The sequence below is a fragment of the Paroedura picta genome, chromosome 5, assembly GCF_049243985.1.
Source record: "Paroedura picta isolate Pp20150507F chromosome 5, Ppicta_v3.0, whole genome shotgun sequence".
In the NCBI taxonomy this organism is placed as follows: Eukaryota; Metazoa; Chordata; class Lepidosauria; order Squamata; family Gekkonidae; genus Paroedura; species Paroedura picta.
Genome location: NC_135373.1, coordinates 93970172 through 93988549, shown reverse-complemented (window position 1 = coordinate 93988549; position 18378 = coordinate 93970172). Strand labels below are relative to the sequence as shown.

Below are 18378 nucleotides of genomic sequence, written 5' to 3'. Positions count from 1 at the left end.
GAAGCCTCTTTCTGTATAATAAAACTTCAGAATAATGTCCACTAAGCTTGTTGCAGAGGCTCTAAAGGTGGCCAGATGAAGTTTCCAATTCAAGTTCTCATTACATGTGATACCCAGGCATTTAAATCAATTGCACTGATTGATAGAATTTCCAAGTATGCTCCAAGAACATTTTTTGGCCCATTTTCTAAAGGCCATTACTTTTGACTGATCGTAGTTTATATTAAGGCCTTCTTCTTTACAATAAGCACCAAGTTGTTGAAATAGTCTTTGCATCCCAATCTTTGGGAGGGAGATTGATTATAGAAGTGAAGACAGCAACTTGTTTGACTTTAGGCACCAGTAAAAGTTTATAGGAGGGTATTGTGAATGCTAACTGACAACCTATACCATTGACTTAGTGTGAATTGTTAAAAGAAAAGGGAATCTAACACTGGTAATTATTTTCAGCTCATTGTATACCGTAAATCCTGGTCAAAGTAATAGGATTCAACTGTAGTCTTATGAGTCCACAGCAGTGTGTTAGACTGGGTGTACAGAACGAATCTATGAATGCTCTTGTCCCATACACTATATGATTTACCAAAGCAATTAATAGCCAAGGGTTGTGGAACAAAGTTTGAGTCCAATGGCGCCTTTAAAACCAACAAAGTATTATTTAAGGTGTGAGGTTTTGTGTGCAGGCACACAATGAAATGGAAATCACCAGACTATAAGGAGAGAGTAAATTAGCAGTGCTCTCCCTATATATGTAGTCTGCTAGTTTCCATTTCATTGTTTGAAGGAGTGTACCTGCACATGAAAGCTCATGCCTTGAATAAAGCTTTGCTCATCGTAAAAGTCCTATTGGATTCAAACTTTGTTCTGTTACTTCAGACCAACACAACTACTCACTAGAACCCATCTTCTAGGGGTGTGGAGACAGATTTCAATGTAACTGGCATCAAAACAAAAATGTTCCAGACTGCAGCCACCTTTCTCATTTTTGCCTGTGTTGTGCTATTTCTGATTATTGCATTATTGGTAGGATCAGTTCAGTCTTCCTCTCATGGATCCCCCTCCATTCCGGGCTTGTTTAGTTTTTTTGCATGGTGGGTTTCTTTTATTTTTTCGTAGAGGCACTTAAGCATTTGAGCAGTTCAGCAACCTCATATTCGCTTCTTCCTTTTTTCCTTGGAATACACAAGGGGAAGTGCAAAATCCTAACATGCAGGTTTACATGACAGTAGCTCCATTGGCTTCAGCACATATATTCTTGTGTCCATCACAGGAGGCTCTCAAATAGCCACTGTGAAGCAGAAAACAATAATTTATTTGCTCAGTCACTTGGTCCCTGACATTTTTAAACTGGAAGCATTAAAAGAATAACAAAAAGAAGGGTTTTCCCAATGGGAAGAAAGGTGTGAAGCATCAAGAGACAATTTGGTAGCTCTTATATGACAACACAAAGCAAAAGAAGAATATGATCCTGGCTTTCTCAGACTCCAGTGGAAGAGAAAGAGAGGCAGAGAGAGGAGGCCAGATGTGCCCATGCATGCACACACATGTGCAGACACAGAGAGGAAGATACCCCCAACATGAATGATTGTTTTAACACATGCTCTCTGTTAGGATGCAAATTTTTTAAAATACCAGAACCCCACCCACCTCTTTCTCTGCTGGTGGGTTGTGCCATAGGTCACCAGTGTGAAAAACTTAATTCAGATCAAAACAGAGGCTTTGTTGCAAATTCATTTTGCTTTCGAAAGAAAAGTGCAAGAGAAGCCAGTTTTATTAGGAATGGAGAAAAAGGGGAAGATATGAGAAATGGGATGCTTACAAAGTTGTCTGAACACAAGCAAACACATGCTAACACTGGATAGTGCAAGTGGATTTTTAAGGCAATGTAGGAGAGACACCCAGACAAACCTGCAGATGACAGGAGTATCAATTTAACTTGGCCAAAGTGGAGAGAGAATGAAATTTGCCCTGTCTGTCTGTGACCCTTTGAATTCTGAAGGCTGCCATAGTTCATCACAAGCATACAGCAGAGGTCACTCTCAGTGACAAGTTATTGATTTCAGATGTTCCTTGATTTCATTCATTATGGTGACACGGATGTTCTTGTGGATCACATAGTCTGGTTTCTTAGAGCTACACAATTAAAGGTATATCTGGAAGAAGGAAGCAAACAAATACATATTTGGGGATGAAGACAAAGCTAATGTTCCCATCTGTAGCTGCTATTTAAATGACCAATAAAATCCAACCCTAATGGAAACCCAGAAGAAAAATACATTTCAACTCATTCTTTTAAAAAAAGAAATAAAAATTGTCTATTTCTGCATGCTAAAAGATGTAAGAATCAACAGTCTCCCTGAGATAATTGCCACAGTAACATGTAAATGCAATATAAACTATTTTTCCCAACTCTCGCCCACACCTATGAAATAGTTGCCAGTTTTTATAATTAGACTAAGTTCCCCAGCTTGTTTACAAATTGCATCTGTAACTGACAAGGGGAAAAAAACAGGATTCGTTTATAAGACATCTGCCCTCCCCTTAAATACACACATTGTATTTACTGCAATGCAATTAAGACAGCGAGAGGGAGGTACTATGGAACTCAAGATTATTACTTCAGTAATGTTTCTATATGATAACTAGAGAATGTGAATTTGTAGTTAAATACATTGGAAAGTACATCAAAAGTACATTGGAGGACTATATAATGGGCTATAGATGTGCCTATAGTTACATTTTTGGTGCCTTGACCCAGTAATGATCTGGATGGAAGCCAAACAAACTGCAACTCAGTCCAGGCAAGACTAGGGTACTGTTGGTTGGTCTGGAAGTTGATCAGGGGATGGGGAAACTACCTATTCTGGCTGGAGTAGATCTTCCCTTGAAGGAACATGTAAAGCTGTTTGGTGGTACAGTCAGCTCCAGGCATAACAGATAGAGAGGCAAATAGCAGTTTATGTGGGGCTGCCTTTAAAAACAGTTCAGAAGCTTCACGTAGTTTATGATACAGCTGCCCATTTATTATCTGAAGTCTGTTACTATTTTGCTGAGATTTTAAAAGATCTTCATTGCTCCCCAGTTTGTTTCTGAGACAATTCAAGCTAACCTGGGACGAATGGAATAAGCTCCCATTTTCCACAGAGAACAGTATTCATTTAGCTTCTTGGCCATCTTCTCATCTTCCTTTAGCAAACCTTTTATTTCTTGGTCATCCAAGGGATCTATTGGATGACCAATAGAGAGCCAGTTTGCTGTAGTGGTTAATCTGGCATGCTGGGTTTGATTCTGTACTCCCCTACATGCAGCCAGCTGGGTGACCTTGGGCTCACCACGGCACTGATAAAATTGTTCTGACTGAGCAGTGATATCAGGGCTCTCTTCTTCTTTCTTCTTTCTTCTTTCTTCTTTCTTCTTTCTTCTTTCTTCTTTCTTCTTTCTTCTTTCTTCTTTCTTCTTTCTTCTTTCTTCTTTCTTCTTCCTCCCTCCTTCCTCCTCCTCCTCCTCCTCCTCCTCCTCCTTCTCCTTCTTCTTCTTCTTCTTCTATTTGATCAAGCATCTGCTTGAGCATTTCTCAATTTGCTCCATAATGATTGCTTTAAGCCAAGATTCCCATTATGGCACCCATAGGTATCATGGTGCCTGTCAGTACTTCCTCTGGCACTTTCCAAACTATTTAGAAAGTGGATGAGGCTTACTATTGGAAGTCTTCATTCAAATCTTTGGGGTTTTAACGGCCACAGTAGTAGCCACAGCCACTGGAGGACTGGGAGGCATGGTAAGCTCCCAGGCTTCCTTTAATCATTGTGTGTTTCATTTCTCCTTCTCTCCCCCTTCCACAGACTTTCCTCCTTCTCCAACCTTGCTGTACTCCCAGTGGAAGAAAGAACCTATCCTAGGCTATAATTAACAACTGAACAATTTAACAATGAATACAAATAGAAATATCTTATCTTCTTCTACTACTACTACTACTACTACTACTACTACTTTAATAATAATAAAACAACCAAAATGGCCTCCAGATTTGTACCATTTTCATCAGTGGTTGTTTCCTAAATATAAAAGTGTACAATTAGTGCATGCTTGTCAACAATTATTTCCTAAGTACAGAAGAGAACATATTTATCTTAACAAAGTAGTTATTCCAATTTCATTTTTATAAGAGGTTTCTAATTAGCAATGAATATAGATATTGTCCTTTTTCTAATTAAGTGAATTTGGCAATCTTTGTGAATTCTATCATTTTTATCAGCCATTCTTCCATTTTATCAGCCATTCTTCCAATAGCAAACTTTTCTACCTTTGAGTCTTCCTGCCATAGTAATCTCTTTTGTTTTTCAAGTTTTTTGTTCATTCGTTCCGAAAGAAAAGTCCCTGATTTCATTTGTATATTAATCTTGAAAATCTTTTGGATTAATGCATTTATTGAGAGCCAGTTTGGTGTAGTGGTTAGGAATGTGGACTTCTAATCAGGCATGCTGGGTTCGATTCTGCGCTCCCCCAGTGCAACCAGATGGGTGACCTTGGACTCGCCACGGCACTGATAAAACTATTCTGACCGAGCAGGAATATCAGGGCTCTCTCAGCCTCACCCATCCCACAGGGTGTCTGTTGTGGGGAGAGGAATGGGAAGGTGACTGTAAGCCACTTTGAGCCTCCTTCGGGTAGGGAAAAGCGGCCAATAAGAACCAACTCTTCTTCTTCTTCTTCTTCTAGAATCATAGAATCATAGAGTTGGAAGGGACCTCATGGGTCATCTAGTCCAACTCCTTGCACTATGCAGGACATTCACATCCCAATCGCTCATCTACTGTAACCTCCCATCCTTTTGCCTTCACAGAACCAGCCTCTCCTTCAGATGGCTATCTAGCCTCTGTTTAAAAATTTTGAAAGATGGAGAACCCACCACCTCCTGAGGAAGCCTGTTCCACTGAGAAGTCATAACTTGGTGCAAATTTTGGAAGATCCCTTAAAAGGAATTGAAATATTCATTGGTAAAAATTTGGCATGTTATCAGGTTTTAAACTCAACAAAGAGAAAACAAAGATGTTAACAAGAAATATGAATTTTCAGGAACAGATGGAATTGATGAATAAGATGGATGTCAAAATGGAAAGGAAGGTTAAATATCTATATTATGTTGTCAGTTATTTCAAAATAATTATGTGAAGGTATGGAATAAAATGAAAAAAGATAAGGATGGAATAATATTTTTAAGTACATGAACAAAACCTATGAAGTAAACAGTTCTGGGATTAATTGGGAAAACGCCTGGTAAAAATGCATATGTGCTGCTCGAAACATCTTGCAAAAATGAGAGAAGATATATAGACCAAAGACATATACATTTAACCCTAAAAAAATCTGTGAACAAATCCTTAACTGATTAGCTTCCCAACTGGTTTGTTATGGACAGTAGCAAGATGTACTTCATTCATGTTCATTAAATCTAAAGGTAACTTTCTATAAGCTGTGTAGAACTTTCTTGATCTGAACTCTTTTTTTAAAAAAAGAAAGTTGTAATGAAATAATCTGGAGAGATTGATTTTTCTCTGAAAGCTAAAGTAATAGGTCTAGGAGATGCGGTAGCAATAGAATGACCATTACAAGGGTTGATAGAAGATGAATTATTCCTCTAACTACCTTTTATTTGTTGCTGTAATAGTCTAGATTCTTGATGCTAATTCCACAAGACAGCAGTAGGATATGACCTGCCTTCCCACTGCTTGATATAAATCTCCACTGATACAAATTGAGTTCAGCCACAGTGAACTCAAATGCTAATGCAGGAAACAGAAGACAACCTGCTGTTTGTTACCAGAAAGTTTTTAACACTGGCATTCTCCCACATATCTCTTCACAGTGTAAATCAAATTGGCACCGAACCATTAAAGGTTGTATTCAGATTTACATAACACAACTTTGTACATAAATAAGGCATCTGTCAGTCTCAGGACAATAATGCTGCCTTTTATAATATTTATGGCCAATGCTTAATATGGAGGGGGAAAAGAGGGACAGGGTCTTTTGTCCTCCATAGGAAAGGTTCTTACTTCTCACCTGAAACCTCTTATCCATACTTCCTCATATGTGGAATCCTTCTTTGATGGTTCAGAGGCAAGGATGGAAAGAGAATTCTACATAATTTAAAAAGGAACCTTTTTTTTCTTTGTTTTTACACATGCTGCACCTCTGAACACTAATATTTGACATGTTTAAATTTATATTTTCTCCTCCAACTTCTATTGCTCACTGGCAATCCAACAGCTGGCAGAAGGAAAAGAAATTTTAAAATCACCATAACTTCTGGGGAATCCCTGGAAGTGACATCTCTAGTGGCGACACTATAGAATTTCCTGGGATTCCTAGAGATTCCTAAAGAGAAATTATGTCAGTTCCAGAAGGGACATAACTATTGCCTAACACTGTCTCCCCATGTCCCTGCCCTCTTGAACTCCTGTCACTTGACACCCACTGGCTGGCAACCTTAGAGAGTGAGACTCAGGGGGTGTTGAAAAGCAATATACAACACTTTCTTTAAAGTTCTATTGGGGAAGGAAAGGCAGAGGATGAGAGAGCATCAGGAAACAGACCTGTTGCTAAGAAAGACTCCTAAAAATGGGAGTCTGAATGCACAAAACCAGAAGATTTCACTCCAAAAAAACCTTTAGGAGAGTAAATATCAACCCCTTCTGCTCTTCGCAATCTGCGAAATGGATTTTGCTATTCTTTCCTGACTTGAATTTAGAGGCTTACAATGCTCCTCCCACCCTATTGTTTTTCCAGTACTCCCAGATCAGATGAGGAGAGGCCTTCAACAACCCAGGGGACATCCACTCATCTCAAGGCATGGACATGCTACATCCAATTGGCATGTATTTTTTGAACCTACCCAAAATAGTCCTAAATCTACCCCAGTTAGATGGAGCTCCTCCCCATCCTAATTGGGAGAGAAAGTACCATTGGGAGGCAGAAATCAGATGACAAGAAAGTCTTTTTCTCTTTTAGTGATCCTTCCTCTTTGCCTTTCTCAAAGGCATAATTGCTCTGCATTTTTCTATCCTGTGTCACCTTCTGTTTCCTCTATGCTTTCTCCCTGATGGCACTCAGATGTGCTCCTACTTTCAAACTGTCACCTACCAACATGTTAATAACTACTTGTCTACTTTCACCTTCATAGTCCTGTCTGGTTGGCATTTCCATCATGATATTCAGTCTCAGACTGAGTATGGCAAAGTCAGAATTCACCTTTCCCTTCACTGATCTCCCAACTTAGTGTCTTCCTGTCAGTGTCCCTCGGGTATGTCACCTTGACTTATTTGCATCTTAAATTTTCATCATCCCTGGTCTACCCATTCTCAGGTGGAAACCCCATAAGGTCGCCCTGATCGTACAGGAACCTGAACCTTGCTCTTTCCCATCTGTTCTTTTGCCCAATTTCTCAGAACACAAGATGTTTTTTTTTGGGGGGGGGGTCGATATTCCCCTGAGCCTCCTTTGTCTATTTTTTCATGATGCCTCATATGTCTAATAACTCTACCCAGGAGATCATTTTCCTTCTGTCTTTCACAGTTTGTGTTTTTTTTTGGGACCACCACACTAACTCCCATTTTGTATTACACTACCTGTTTCATATCACATTTTTACTCTTGGCCCAATAATCCTTGTAGTCTCTTCCACTCTGCCCCTTCAACAGGCCAGTTCTAGTACGTGCTGCAGCTGATGTGACACAAAGATTTTAAACTTCTTCACTAGTACCTCTGGCTAACATTCCTAAAGGGATTTTGCTGCAATAATTGTGCACCAATGATGGATGAATGGACAGCACTCTTTCTCTAGGATGCTGCACAAGATTTGTAGCTTGTCATATCAATCCCTTTGATCCCTTGAAAATTCATTTGCTAGTGCCTCAGTGACAAAATACCATACAAATTCCTTCCATTGGGATAATGCAAATGTAGTTGTGCCAATCACTGTTTTCACTCCATCAGAAAGCAGAACAACTTGTAGACACTGGAAAAAAGGGCACAGGACCAAGGAGCCCTGTATCCAGTCCTATGCATTAATCCCTTATGTGGCATAAGTGGGGCTAAAGATTTACACAGTGTAGGGTAAGATAAGCCTGCATTCTGTAAGAAACTAGGGAGCTAATGACTCTGCTCCCAGTGACTCACTGCATTTTAATTTAGAACTGGAAACCACATAAAACACAATTCACACATTCTGTGTATACAAAAATGCCAAAGCTTTTGATGCTTCTTATATAGCAAAGACATCATCTAAGAACATGAAAAGGACTCTGCCAAATCTGACCAAAGTCTCCTCCTTTTTCCCACAGTGGTCAGTCAGATGCTACCAGGCAACATGCAAGCAGGACAATTTCTCATTGCTGTTTTGGTGTGTACAGCTATCTAGCTTAAAGTTCAAGGAGATCAAAGGGATAGGACAGGGGTAGTCAAACTGCAGCCCTCCAGATGACCATGGACTACTAGTCTATGGACATCTGGAGGGCCGCAGTTTGACTACCCGTGGGATAGGAGGCTTTCCCACCTCCTGCCTGTTCCTGTGCAAGCTGGTACTGGGGGGGGGGGTGCTGGAACTATTTCAGCTACCATCGGCTGGCAGGCAGACACATCATCTCCCCACCATCACTTCAGACTTCTCCCTTTATCCCACGGACCCACATTTCCTAGAAGGCCCAGTGGCATGATTCTTCTACACAGAGGAGAAATCAAGATGCTGGAGAATAGAGAGTATCCAAATACACTGTCAGCAGCAATCACAGTAAGAGAGGAGAGAAACAGAAGGGGAAGGGAAACAAACACCACTGCCGCTAACAGTCCTTTGAAACAAAGACACGAAAAATGCATACCATTTCAAGTTACCTCAGCAACCCTCAAATTTTAAATAATGTCTAGCTGCTTTTCTCTCATTTCCACTCCTTCCCAAAGTTCTTTGATATGTACCAAGCAAAACAGTTTTTTTGTTATGTGGCACGTTCTGGGCTCTCCTTAAAAGGAAAAGAAAGAAAGTGTTAATATGTTTAAGGCACTTGTAGCCAACTAATTGCTGGCATTACTAATGTATGAAAGCTTCGGCTTAAGGCAGTTGTATCTGCAGAAGGCCTTAAGATACAGAAGAGTATAAGTTCCTTCAGTCAAGGATAGACAGACAGACCAGCTTTTGTCCCTCACAGGCTTCCTTCCTCACCTAGGACTGCACACACACACACACACAACCAGTAGCTGCGCTACTCTTACCAACAATTAACAAAACATATTTCCTCCCTCATTCTCATAAGATACTTCTAAAATCTGCATTACTCAGAGGACTTCCTCATAGATTCTAAGCTATTAATCGGGCAGTACCACCAATGCTATACTCTGGACTTCTCTCTAGAACCCAAACTTGCTGCTTTGCACCCAAGTTGAGAGAGATATAGTAATATTAAATATTAATCTTTTGTTAGATTGCTTTTTTTCTGTTTCAGGACTAAATATGGCCAATAACCATCAATGCTTGTTTCTTTGTAGTGGCTGAGCAGGTGTTCAGGTAACTGGTTACCAAGACAACATATTGGCAAGGGATTAGAACAGACACTTGTATGTGTATAACTCTGAATAATGCAAACACTGTTAAGTGATACATTTTTCATTATGCTAACATAAAGCTCCATGTGATGCTATCTGCCGTTGAACATGCCCTTATTAAGAATCCCATTGCCAGCCTTACCAGTGGGTGTAATGATGGCTTTATTAAAACAATAAAAAATACTGGTTCATGCACTTTTGCAGTATGTTCCATAAGTAGTTAGCGAAACATCTGTTCAACTCATTGTAATTCACTTTTACAGCAAAACAATAATTGTCAAAGAGCACATTTTCCTACAGTAAAAATAAGGTAAAGGAATAAAAGCAATGATCATTCAGAGTTTATGAAGGGATACACCCACAGTGACATTTGAAAACTGTTCGCGCTGGAGTCATATGTTGGTGGCCTTCTGCAGTCTATAAAAGTTCATGTGACAAAGTTCAGAGAAAGTTAGAACCCAGTTCTTTTGAAATTAATTTCACCTTAGAAAATGACAAATTACAACTTCAAGCCCTTTTTAAATGCTGCATTTGAGGCCCACTTCTAGAACTAGGACAGGTGCAACACCAGTAATCTTCACCAGACCTGCAATAATTCAGTGCACCTGGCAAATTGCCCCTGAAATGCATTGTTCAAAATTTGAGGTACAAGGTTCAGTCCCACCCTATATGTAAGGGTAGATGGATCCATGTGTATATATTTGGGCCCATTCCGCACAACGACCTAATGGTTCCTGAAAGCGGAAATGCTATTTTTAAAAGTGCAATCTCGACGTTATGCATACCTGCCTTTGTAGTGGAATCCAGTAGCGTTTCAATCGTTTCCCACAGGTTTCCGGTCTCACAAAAATTGCTAGAAAGGAAGCGATTTTTTCTGTGCTTTGTCCCTCCCCTGGCCATCAATCAAATGAACAGCCAATGGGCGGCTGTTATCATGCTCTCGAAAAGCCCCTTTCCCTTTAAGAACAGGTTTTTTTAAAAAAAGAAAAACACGTTGCAACGAATATGCCTTGATTCCTCCTAATGTAGAGACCCATCTAGCTGGCATGTGAGCTGGCGAGTCATCATTACCATGCTCCCCCGAGTGAAAAAAAAATCTCCCCCCTGCACGGCACGATTTTCGGCCAGAAATAAAGGGAACTTGCAAACGGGGCTGTGTTGTGCTTGGGGACTTAGGGGAGCTTTAAAGCACTTCTGTGGAGGGACTGTAGCCAGAGAAGCCTCGCTGTGTGAATGCGGGCTTGCTGGTTCGTTGCTTTCTGCTCGCTCCGAGAAAAAAAAATGTGATCGCTTCGCTGGAAGTTCGGAGAGAGCCAGGGTGAGGGACTTGGCTGGAACTGCAACAATGGGAACACACAGGTCTTTTCCCCTAGTATTGCAGATTGTTTGCAAGAGTGTAGCGCTTTTCAGAGGGTGAATCCACTTTTCTGGATTTCCCTTTAAGCGCTACAATGAATCGCTTTTTGCAGGACTGTTTCAGGAGTGTGGCAGATTGTGTGCGACGTCGGTCCGGCGTGGCAGCCGGTGCGGCAGACGGCGCGGCAGACGGCGCGGCAGACGGCGCAGCAGCGACGCTAACGCACATGTGCGGAACTGCCGCGCATGCACGTTTGTGCCCCCTGGTGGCCAAAACGCACATGCGTGGCAGTTCCGTGCGTGCGCATTTTTTAGCAACTGCGGCAGCCGGGTCGCTGGCTCTCCCCCACCCCCGGAGGCGGTCCCCGACCAGATGAAGGTTGGGGACCGCTGGTGTAAACGATTAAGCGCCAGCTCCTACACCAGCAAAAAAGGTCTTTCTGAGACAATGAATGAACAAATATTCGTTCATTGTCTCAGAAAGACACTCAGAAACTGGTGTGTTTGGTTTTTTAAAAAACAGTTTTTAAAGGGAAAGGGGCTTTTCAGGAGCATGAACACAACAGTTCATTGGCTGTTCTGTTTGTTTGATGGCCAGGGGCAGGAAAAAGCGTGGAAAAATATTGCTTCCTTTGTTGTAATTCCAGCGAGACCAGAAACATGTGGGGAATGAATACAACGCTACTGGGACTTCAATATTCCACTAAAATTAAAGGTATGCAGAATGACGAAATTTCACTATTAAATATAGCGTTTCTGCATACTGCAAACATTCAGCAAAATTGGTCCCTGTGCGGAAAGCCCCATGGTATATGGGCAGTGTTTGTACAAAATACATTAGTTCACACTGGAACTTCTTTGATACCCTAAATAAAGATAGAAAAGAGACTCTAAGATGGTTTCCACACTTTGCTGCCCTGGTTCCATGTGGGAGCACAAATCTGTGGGAGCACATGTACTGGAGGATTTGTATGCTATAGACATGTATATGGAAAAAAGCAAACCTGACTAAATATTGCAATCATATGTATTCTGGCTGTGGCACAGATATCTAGGACATAGAGATAACTTGACCAAGGGCATATAAAAAACCAAACACATTATTTAAAAAACTATAGGTAGAGCATTCAAGGAAAAGGAACCAGATCTAGTTACAATAAAAGACAAAAGAAAAGCCAGATACAGCATCCTCTAAAGATAATTCATAGTAATATATGTGGCCCAATAAAGACAGAGACCCTAGTGGGAACAAATATATTCTAACTTTTATTGATGCTTTCTCAAAGTATATTCACCTACTTAATCAAGGAGAATAGCTAAATACTGGAGACGCTCAAGGCATATGTTGCAATTTTAAGCAACAGGTTCCAAATAAAACCACTGGCCATTCAAACAGACAATGGAGGAGAATGTGAGTTATGACATGAAGGACCTATACAATTGTACCACTTCTGGGGTTTCTCAAAGCTTGAAGAATGTTTCAGGGGTTTCTCAATGGTAAGAAAATTGAGAAAAGCTGTCTCAAGTAAATAAAGAAAATAAAATTATTTGGATAGGAACATTAAGGTGACCAGATTTTAACATTGGTAAAGCGGGACACCATTGACTGGGGGGGTTCTTGATTAAAAATTTGATCTATATGGAGCAACAAAAAGTTTCATAGAATGCAAAAATAGTATTGTAATATATATTTTTTTACTTCAACATAAGTACAATTTGCTAGGTGCCCCCAAAAGTGGGACAATCTGGTCACCTTACACTACAGAGTGACATAGTTTTTCTCATTATTTCTGGTGAGGGTTGCTTCTGAATTCTGTGCCCCATGTGGTAAAATGGATATTCAATCACATCTTGTAAAATAACAGAAAACTTGTGTTTTCTGGAACAAGGTGAAATATCAATCCAGCCACATGAATGTACATGACAAAATTTACAACACAAGAGCAATGTAGAAATATCCATTTGGTAATATTTCCCGCATTCAAAACTGAATGCTTTTTTACCTCCTTTTCATACAAAAGCTTATGAGCAGCTTGCAAAGGATTCTGAAACAGTCCTTCACCCAAAGACCATCTGAGTGGCTGGACCTTTTTTAAACTGAGCATTGAACTGGATCATGTGCCTTTAGATCATTTTCTTAGCCATGTTTTTAATAGTGGAATCCCACAAGAAATTGCTGAAAGAAACATTTTTAATGTGCTTTGGGATCATAGTGAGAGGAAAAGAATAATGGTACACACTGAAACAGTATGCGGTTTTTAGGACAGGAAAACATGGTCTGTAAGACTTTCTACATGTTTATGTAACATCAACCAACAGCGCAACTAAATCATCTTTACCTTAATTGGTAGTAGCACTTCTGATTGAGGGTTTGTTGTTTTTTCCCCTAGTCCCTGACCCTCCTGAATGCCTACAGAGTTCTTTGAACTCAAGATGCCAGGGTCTGCAAGGGAGATTCTTTGCCTGCAAATCCTGTGTGCACCTCTGATTCATAGCCCTTCATCACCTCAGGTCTAAGATTCTTATTTCATTCAAAGTAACAGACCTCTGAAGCTTCTTTCTACTGATAGTGTGCTCAACCAGCAGTGCTGATAATGAGGTTTGGTTTGTTTGCAGGCACAAAAATTGACTGATGGAAGAGGAACAGTTCTCCACTGCTAAAGCACTGGAAGTATATATTAAATGGCAATATAATATTGAGAATATTTGCCATTTTAACCTTATTGCAAGCTTGGATGACTAGCCCCTCTGCAACTTTCTGACCATAGTTTAGTTTTTACTTTACATAAGGCACCAAGCAGTGTGATATCTCTCTTTCATGCAATGGAGATAATTTTATGAGAAGCTTAACAGATAACCTTTAAATTTTTTCCATTGTGCCTCAAGTATCTATTTTTATAAAAATAAGAACAGAAAAATGGAATGCAGTCCATTTATGTTAGACAGGATCTACAGTTATTCTCTTTTTAATTAGATCTTTGTTCCACATCCTAATTAGAGAACTATTATCTTACCTCCCAAGTATTGTCTTTCTGCTCCAACCTGCCCATTCCAAGGAAATTGTTTATAGCATTCACAGTTATTGTTTCTACATGCAAAGTCAACCTCTCAAGTTTTCTTGTTGTAAAAAATTTAAAAGAGCCTAGATTTCTCTCGTTAGCTAACTTGCCTTCATATTGAAACCTAAAGCTCCTTTATAATCAGTGTAAAATCCTGTATGCATCTCTGTTCCTTCTTTACAACTAGCACATTCACAATAAACTTTAAGGAATTGCTCCATTGTTGCCTTTTCAAAAGGTTTGCCTTGAAGAAGTAAGATGGAGAAGAAAATATACCAGTTTTACTTAAAACCTTGTTCTACCCTAAGCTATGTCACCCAAAGTTGCATACAGAACTGGTAAAGAATAATGATATCCCAGCAAGCAGAGGCAGAATGCAAAGAAGGAAACAGGAGAGGTCAGAAACTCTTTTCCCTGATTCATTTCCACTTTAATACAGGCAGAGTCAGACAGAATACAGAAGAAAAAGCAGCTGAGGATGAGATTTCTGTATGTTGTTGCTCCATCTCATTCTGCCTGCCTATTGCTCCATGCATCAGGTCTCGTTTACAGGCCAATGAGGGTGCAGAATGCAAACCACATTCAAATGTTGACTAAAACCATAGGCAGAAAAAACCAAATCTGAATTTAACACTAATGGCTCTTTATACAAATCTAAATGCAGAATTTTAATATTAAGCACAAGCGAATATGCACAAGGAATAACACAATTAAAAGTACATCAGTGGATAATTGTTTGTGATTCTCCTGTCATCAGTGCCATGCAATGGTAGGTGTGAGAAATGGGAAGTCAACCCTCCTTTTCCCATTTGGGAGTCCACTGAATTCTCTCATCTCATTTCATCTCCAAACAGTTCAGTTCCCATTTGATGCAGGCTTTGTCTGGCATTTAGTTAGTTACATTTAGTTAGTTAGTTACGATGCAGGACCTGCAAGATGGAGCTCTTCTGCCAGGTGTTTGGTTGAGGCCAGGGTAGTAGGATCGGGTCCCTCCCCTTTGTATTCCTTATACCCCTTTGTATACTCAGCTTCCTCCTTTTTCTTTAAGTTCTCCAAGCGCTGCCTCTCTTTCTCAGCAAACCCCATCTTGAGATTGGTTTGAACAGGAATGCTGTGTTTGAGAAACGACTTTAAGGTGCTGGTTTCAGCTGACGGAGCCAGGACTCATCCTAAGAACCTGGTTCTTATGTACAGTGTGCAGGAAAGTCTTAAAAGGGCAGACAACCTTACTAGCGGGGCACTGAGGGGATGATGACTTCTTCCTTGGAGGAGAGAGCTCATCCTCTGTATGCTGCCCATCATGTAACTCATTCACTGCTCTCTTATAGCTTGACTTTCATTTGACACTCTGAGGTTGCTCTTGGACCTTGGCATTCTTTTCACAGCTGTTCTCTTTGTTTTTGCCTTCATGTTGCTGTTCAATAGCTGCAGCCCTGGGGACCTTTTGAGAATGACTGAATGCCTGATCAGTAACCTCTTGATGAGAATGAGCAGGATCCAATTGTGGTCTAGATTCAATAATTTCTTCAGCCACTAATCTTTCCAGAGATACACGGCAGCTCACACGTCTGAAAGTGGATGACCGCTCCCAAACAGTGCTTCTCCTGGATGTACTCTTGTTCCAAGCTTTCTGGATTGTTCTTTCCCTTTTACTGGCCAGTGAACATCTCTGTACAAGGGAGGCTTTATTCATAGGTGTTCTACCCATAAGACTTCGGCACACAGACTGACGATTTGCTTTTGGAGCTCTGGGTGTCTGTACACTCTCAGTTAAGTTCGGAGGAAATTTGGCTTCTGAATCCTGGCTCTTTTCTTGTTGCTGTTCAAGTAACTCTTCCACCTGAGAGCAGGGTTCTTCCATTTCAGTGGTGTTGACAATGGCTACATTTGCTATTTACAGCTTGCATGCACTCCGGCCTTCTTTCAGAATTTGAGTCTCAGGGGTGTCTGGGACCACAAGTATTGAAGCTTTAGACAAATGTTGCATTTCTCTACACGGTACTCACCAGCTAATGATGATTCCTTGGCCAAAGTGGCCTTCTCAGTTTTCTGAACTGTTTTTTCAATCTTTAACTCTGCACTAAGCCTCTTGTGATTATTAATTTCTACTATTGGTATTCTTCCTTTTGCTAAGTCAATAGCTGCTATCTTACAAGAATCATTCGAGATCCTGGCAGCCTGAGATCTGGTCATCCTACAACAAGGAGAGGTATTCTCTATATTCTTCTTCATTTGAAGTCTGTTGGAAGTGCGTTCAACAGGACTTGATTGGTTACTGTCTCTCTCCAATAACCTCTTTTCAGATAATGGATCATTCTTAGTTGTAGAAAAACGTTTCTTTTTCCGGTAATTCTTTTGTGATGGAGTTTTTGGCATTAACTTGGGCTCTCCATTGAAGCTGCTCTTGACTATGTTGTTAGCTTCTTCAAGAATCTCATCAGCCACACAAAGTCTTTGTTGTCCACATTGTGCAGGAACTTTGAAATTCTGTTTGTGCATTTTTCTTCCAGGCATGCAATATCCAACATCTTCATCATCAAGTCGTTCTTGGCAGAAATCACACCGAATTATAAGTGGCTTTGTTATAACGGCAGCGCACCAGAGCTTTCATGGAAAGAAGCAGAAGCCCCTCGTTGGGCAACTGAAGGGCGGCAGCTAAGACTGAAATCCTGCAGTCTGTTATTACGGAGCAAGGCCTCCTGAAATCCGTGCCATTTTCTTCCGAGCCAGCTCCTTCAGAGACGCGCCATACGTCTTTGAGCAGCTTACCCGCGACAGATATGATCCGGCATATGCGCCAGTTGACATATTTATTACCTTTTCTAAGTTTTTCCCTGAGTTGAAACCAAAGAAATGATAACTTTATAACTTAGCTTGTTATTCCTGTATCATCCTTGAATATGTTAAATATCTTCATTATGCCATATACTAATATATTGCTCTCCCTCTGCCTCTATGTGTGGACTGTCTGAGGAAGTGTGTGTGTGTACACAAAAACTTACACATTGAATAAAACTTTTTGGATCTTAAAGGTACCACTGGATTCAGGGCTACCCACCTGAAGCTGTTAGTTGCTTTCCTTTGTTCTAAGGTGACCAGATTGTCCGACTTTTGGAGGGATATCTGGGGGCACCTGGCAAATTGTACTTATGTTGAAATTAAATAAATAAATAAATAAATAAATAAATAAATAAATAAATAAATAAATATATATATATATATATATATATATATATATATATATATATATATATATATATATATATATATATAACATTATTGCATTCTATGCATTCTATGAAATTTTTTGTTGCTCCATATAGACCAAATTTTTAATCAAGAACCCCCCCCCCTGGTCAATGGTGTCCTGCTTTACCAATGTTGAATTCTGGTCACTTTACTTTGTTCTGAACCAGGCTATAGGCCCCCGGTGTCATATTTCATTGTCTGCAGCAGACCAGCTGGGCAACACCAAGGAGTGAGGGTGTAGAGAACTCAACTTCAGATAGCACTCTAGGAGTCAGAATTACTAGGCAACAGGACCCATATCAACAAGGCCAAAGAAAGGAACATCAGAAAGTGGGTTGTAAAAAAAAAAAACAGTCCAGGAGTCAGCATTATCAAGGAGCAGGCCAGTCAGTTGTGGCATCTCCAGCATCTGGGAACATGTTGTCTATGCCCATGAGTTCCTCTTGTGAGCTTCCTCTTCTAGCTAGTCAGGGAGTGGAGGATCAAAGAGACAGAGACCAGTAATGCTTCCCTACTGACAAAGTCACAATAGAGCAATAAAGTATTGTTACACCACTCTACTGCACTAAAAAGGAAGGGCACATAAATTATGAATTTATAACAATTAAGCAACCACTATCAATGAAGTACTTTACTTCCAGGATTCAAAGCTTGCAAGCTTATCTTTTCTTTCCCTCCAGATTTATTATCTGCAGATTCAACATGCTGCTTACCTTCTTTTCCTGATCTTAAATAATATGGTAATTAATAAAATTCCTCGTAGCACATCCTGGATAGACTACGTTTTCTAATTAACATCTTTATTTCTAAATTTGTAAATCAAAACACTCATGCCAGTCTGTGAATTTAGATCAACAGCTTTTCAGCACTGCCAAGGACTGTTTACAGTCCTTTCATTATTTTTAAATCTATGTTGCAATCTTCACAGACAAGCCTATTTGAGCTACTTTTGCCACAAAGACCATATGGGGTAAGAAGTAATCAAAATAATTTAATCAACTTCAGACATCTCCACCAGACAAAATATCTGCACCCTCTTAATCTTTTTAAAATTAAGCAGCTTCATGAATTATGGAAATCTCTCATAGCGTTCCCACATCAGTAAACCAACAGACCTTAAC

The 18378-nt window shown here is 40.1% G+C and overlaps 1 pseudogene; it reads right to left on the bottom strand.

Annotated features, from left to right (window-relative positions):
- Positions 1–2039: 2039 nt before the first annotated feature.
- LOC143838888 (inner centromere protein-like) lies at positions 2040–16536 on the bottom strand (annotated as a pseudogene).
- Positions 16537–18378: the final 1842 nt, after the last annotated feature.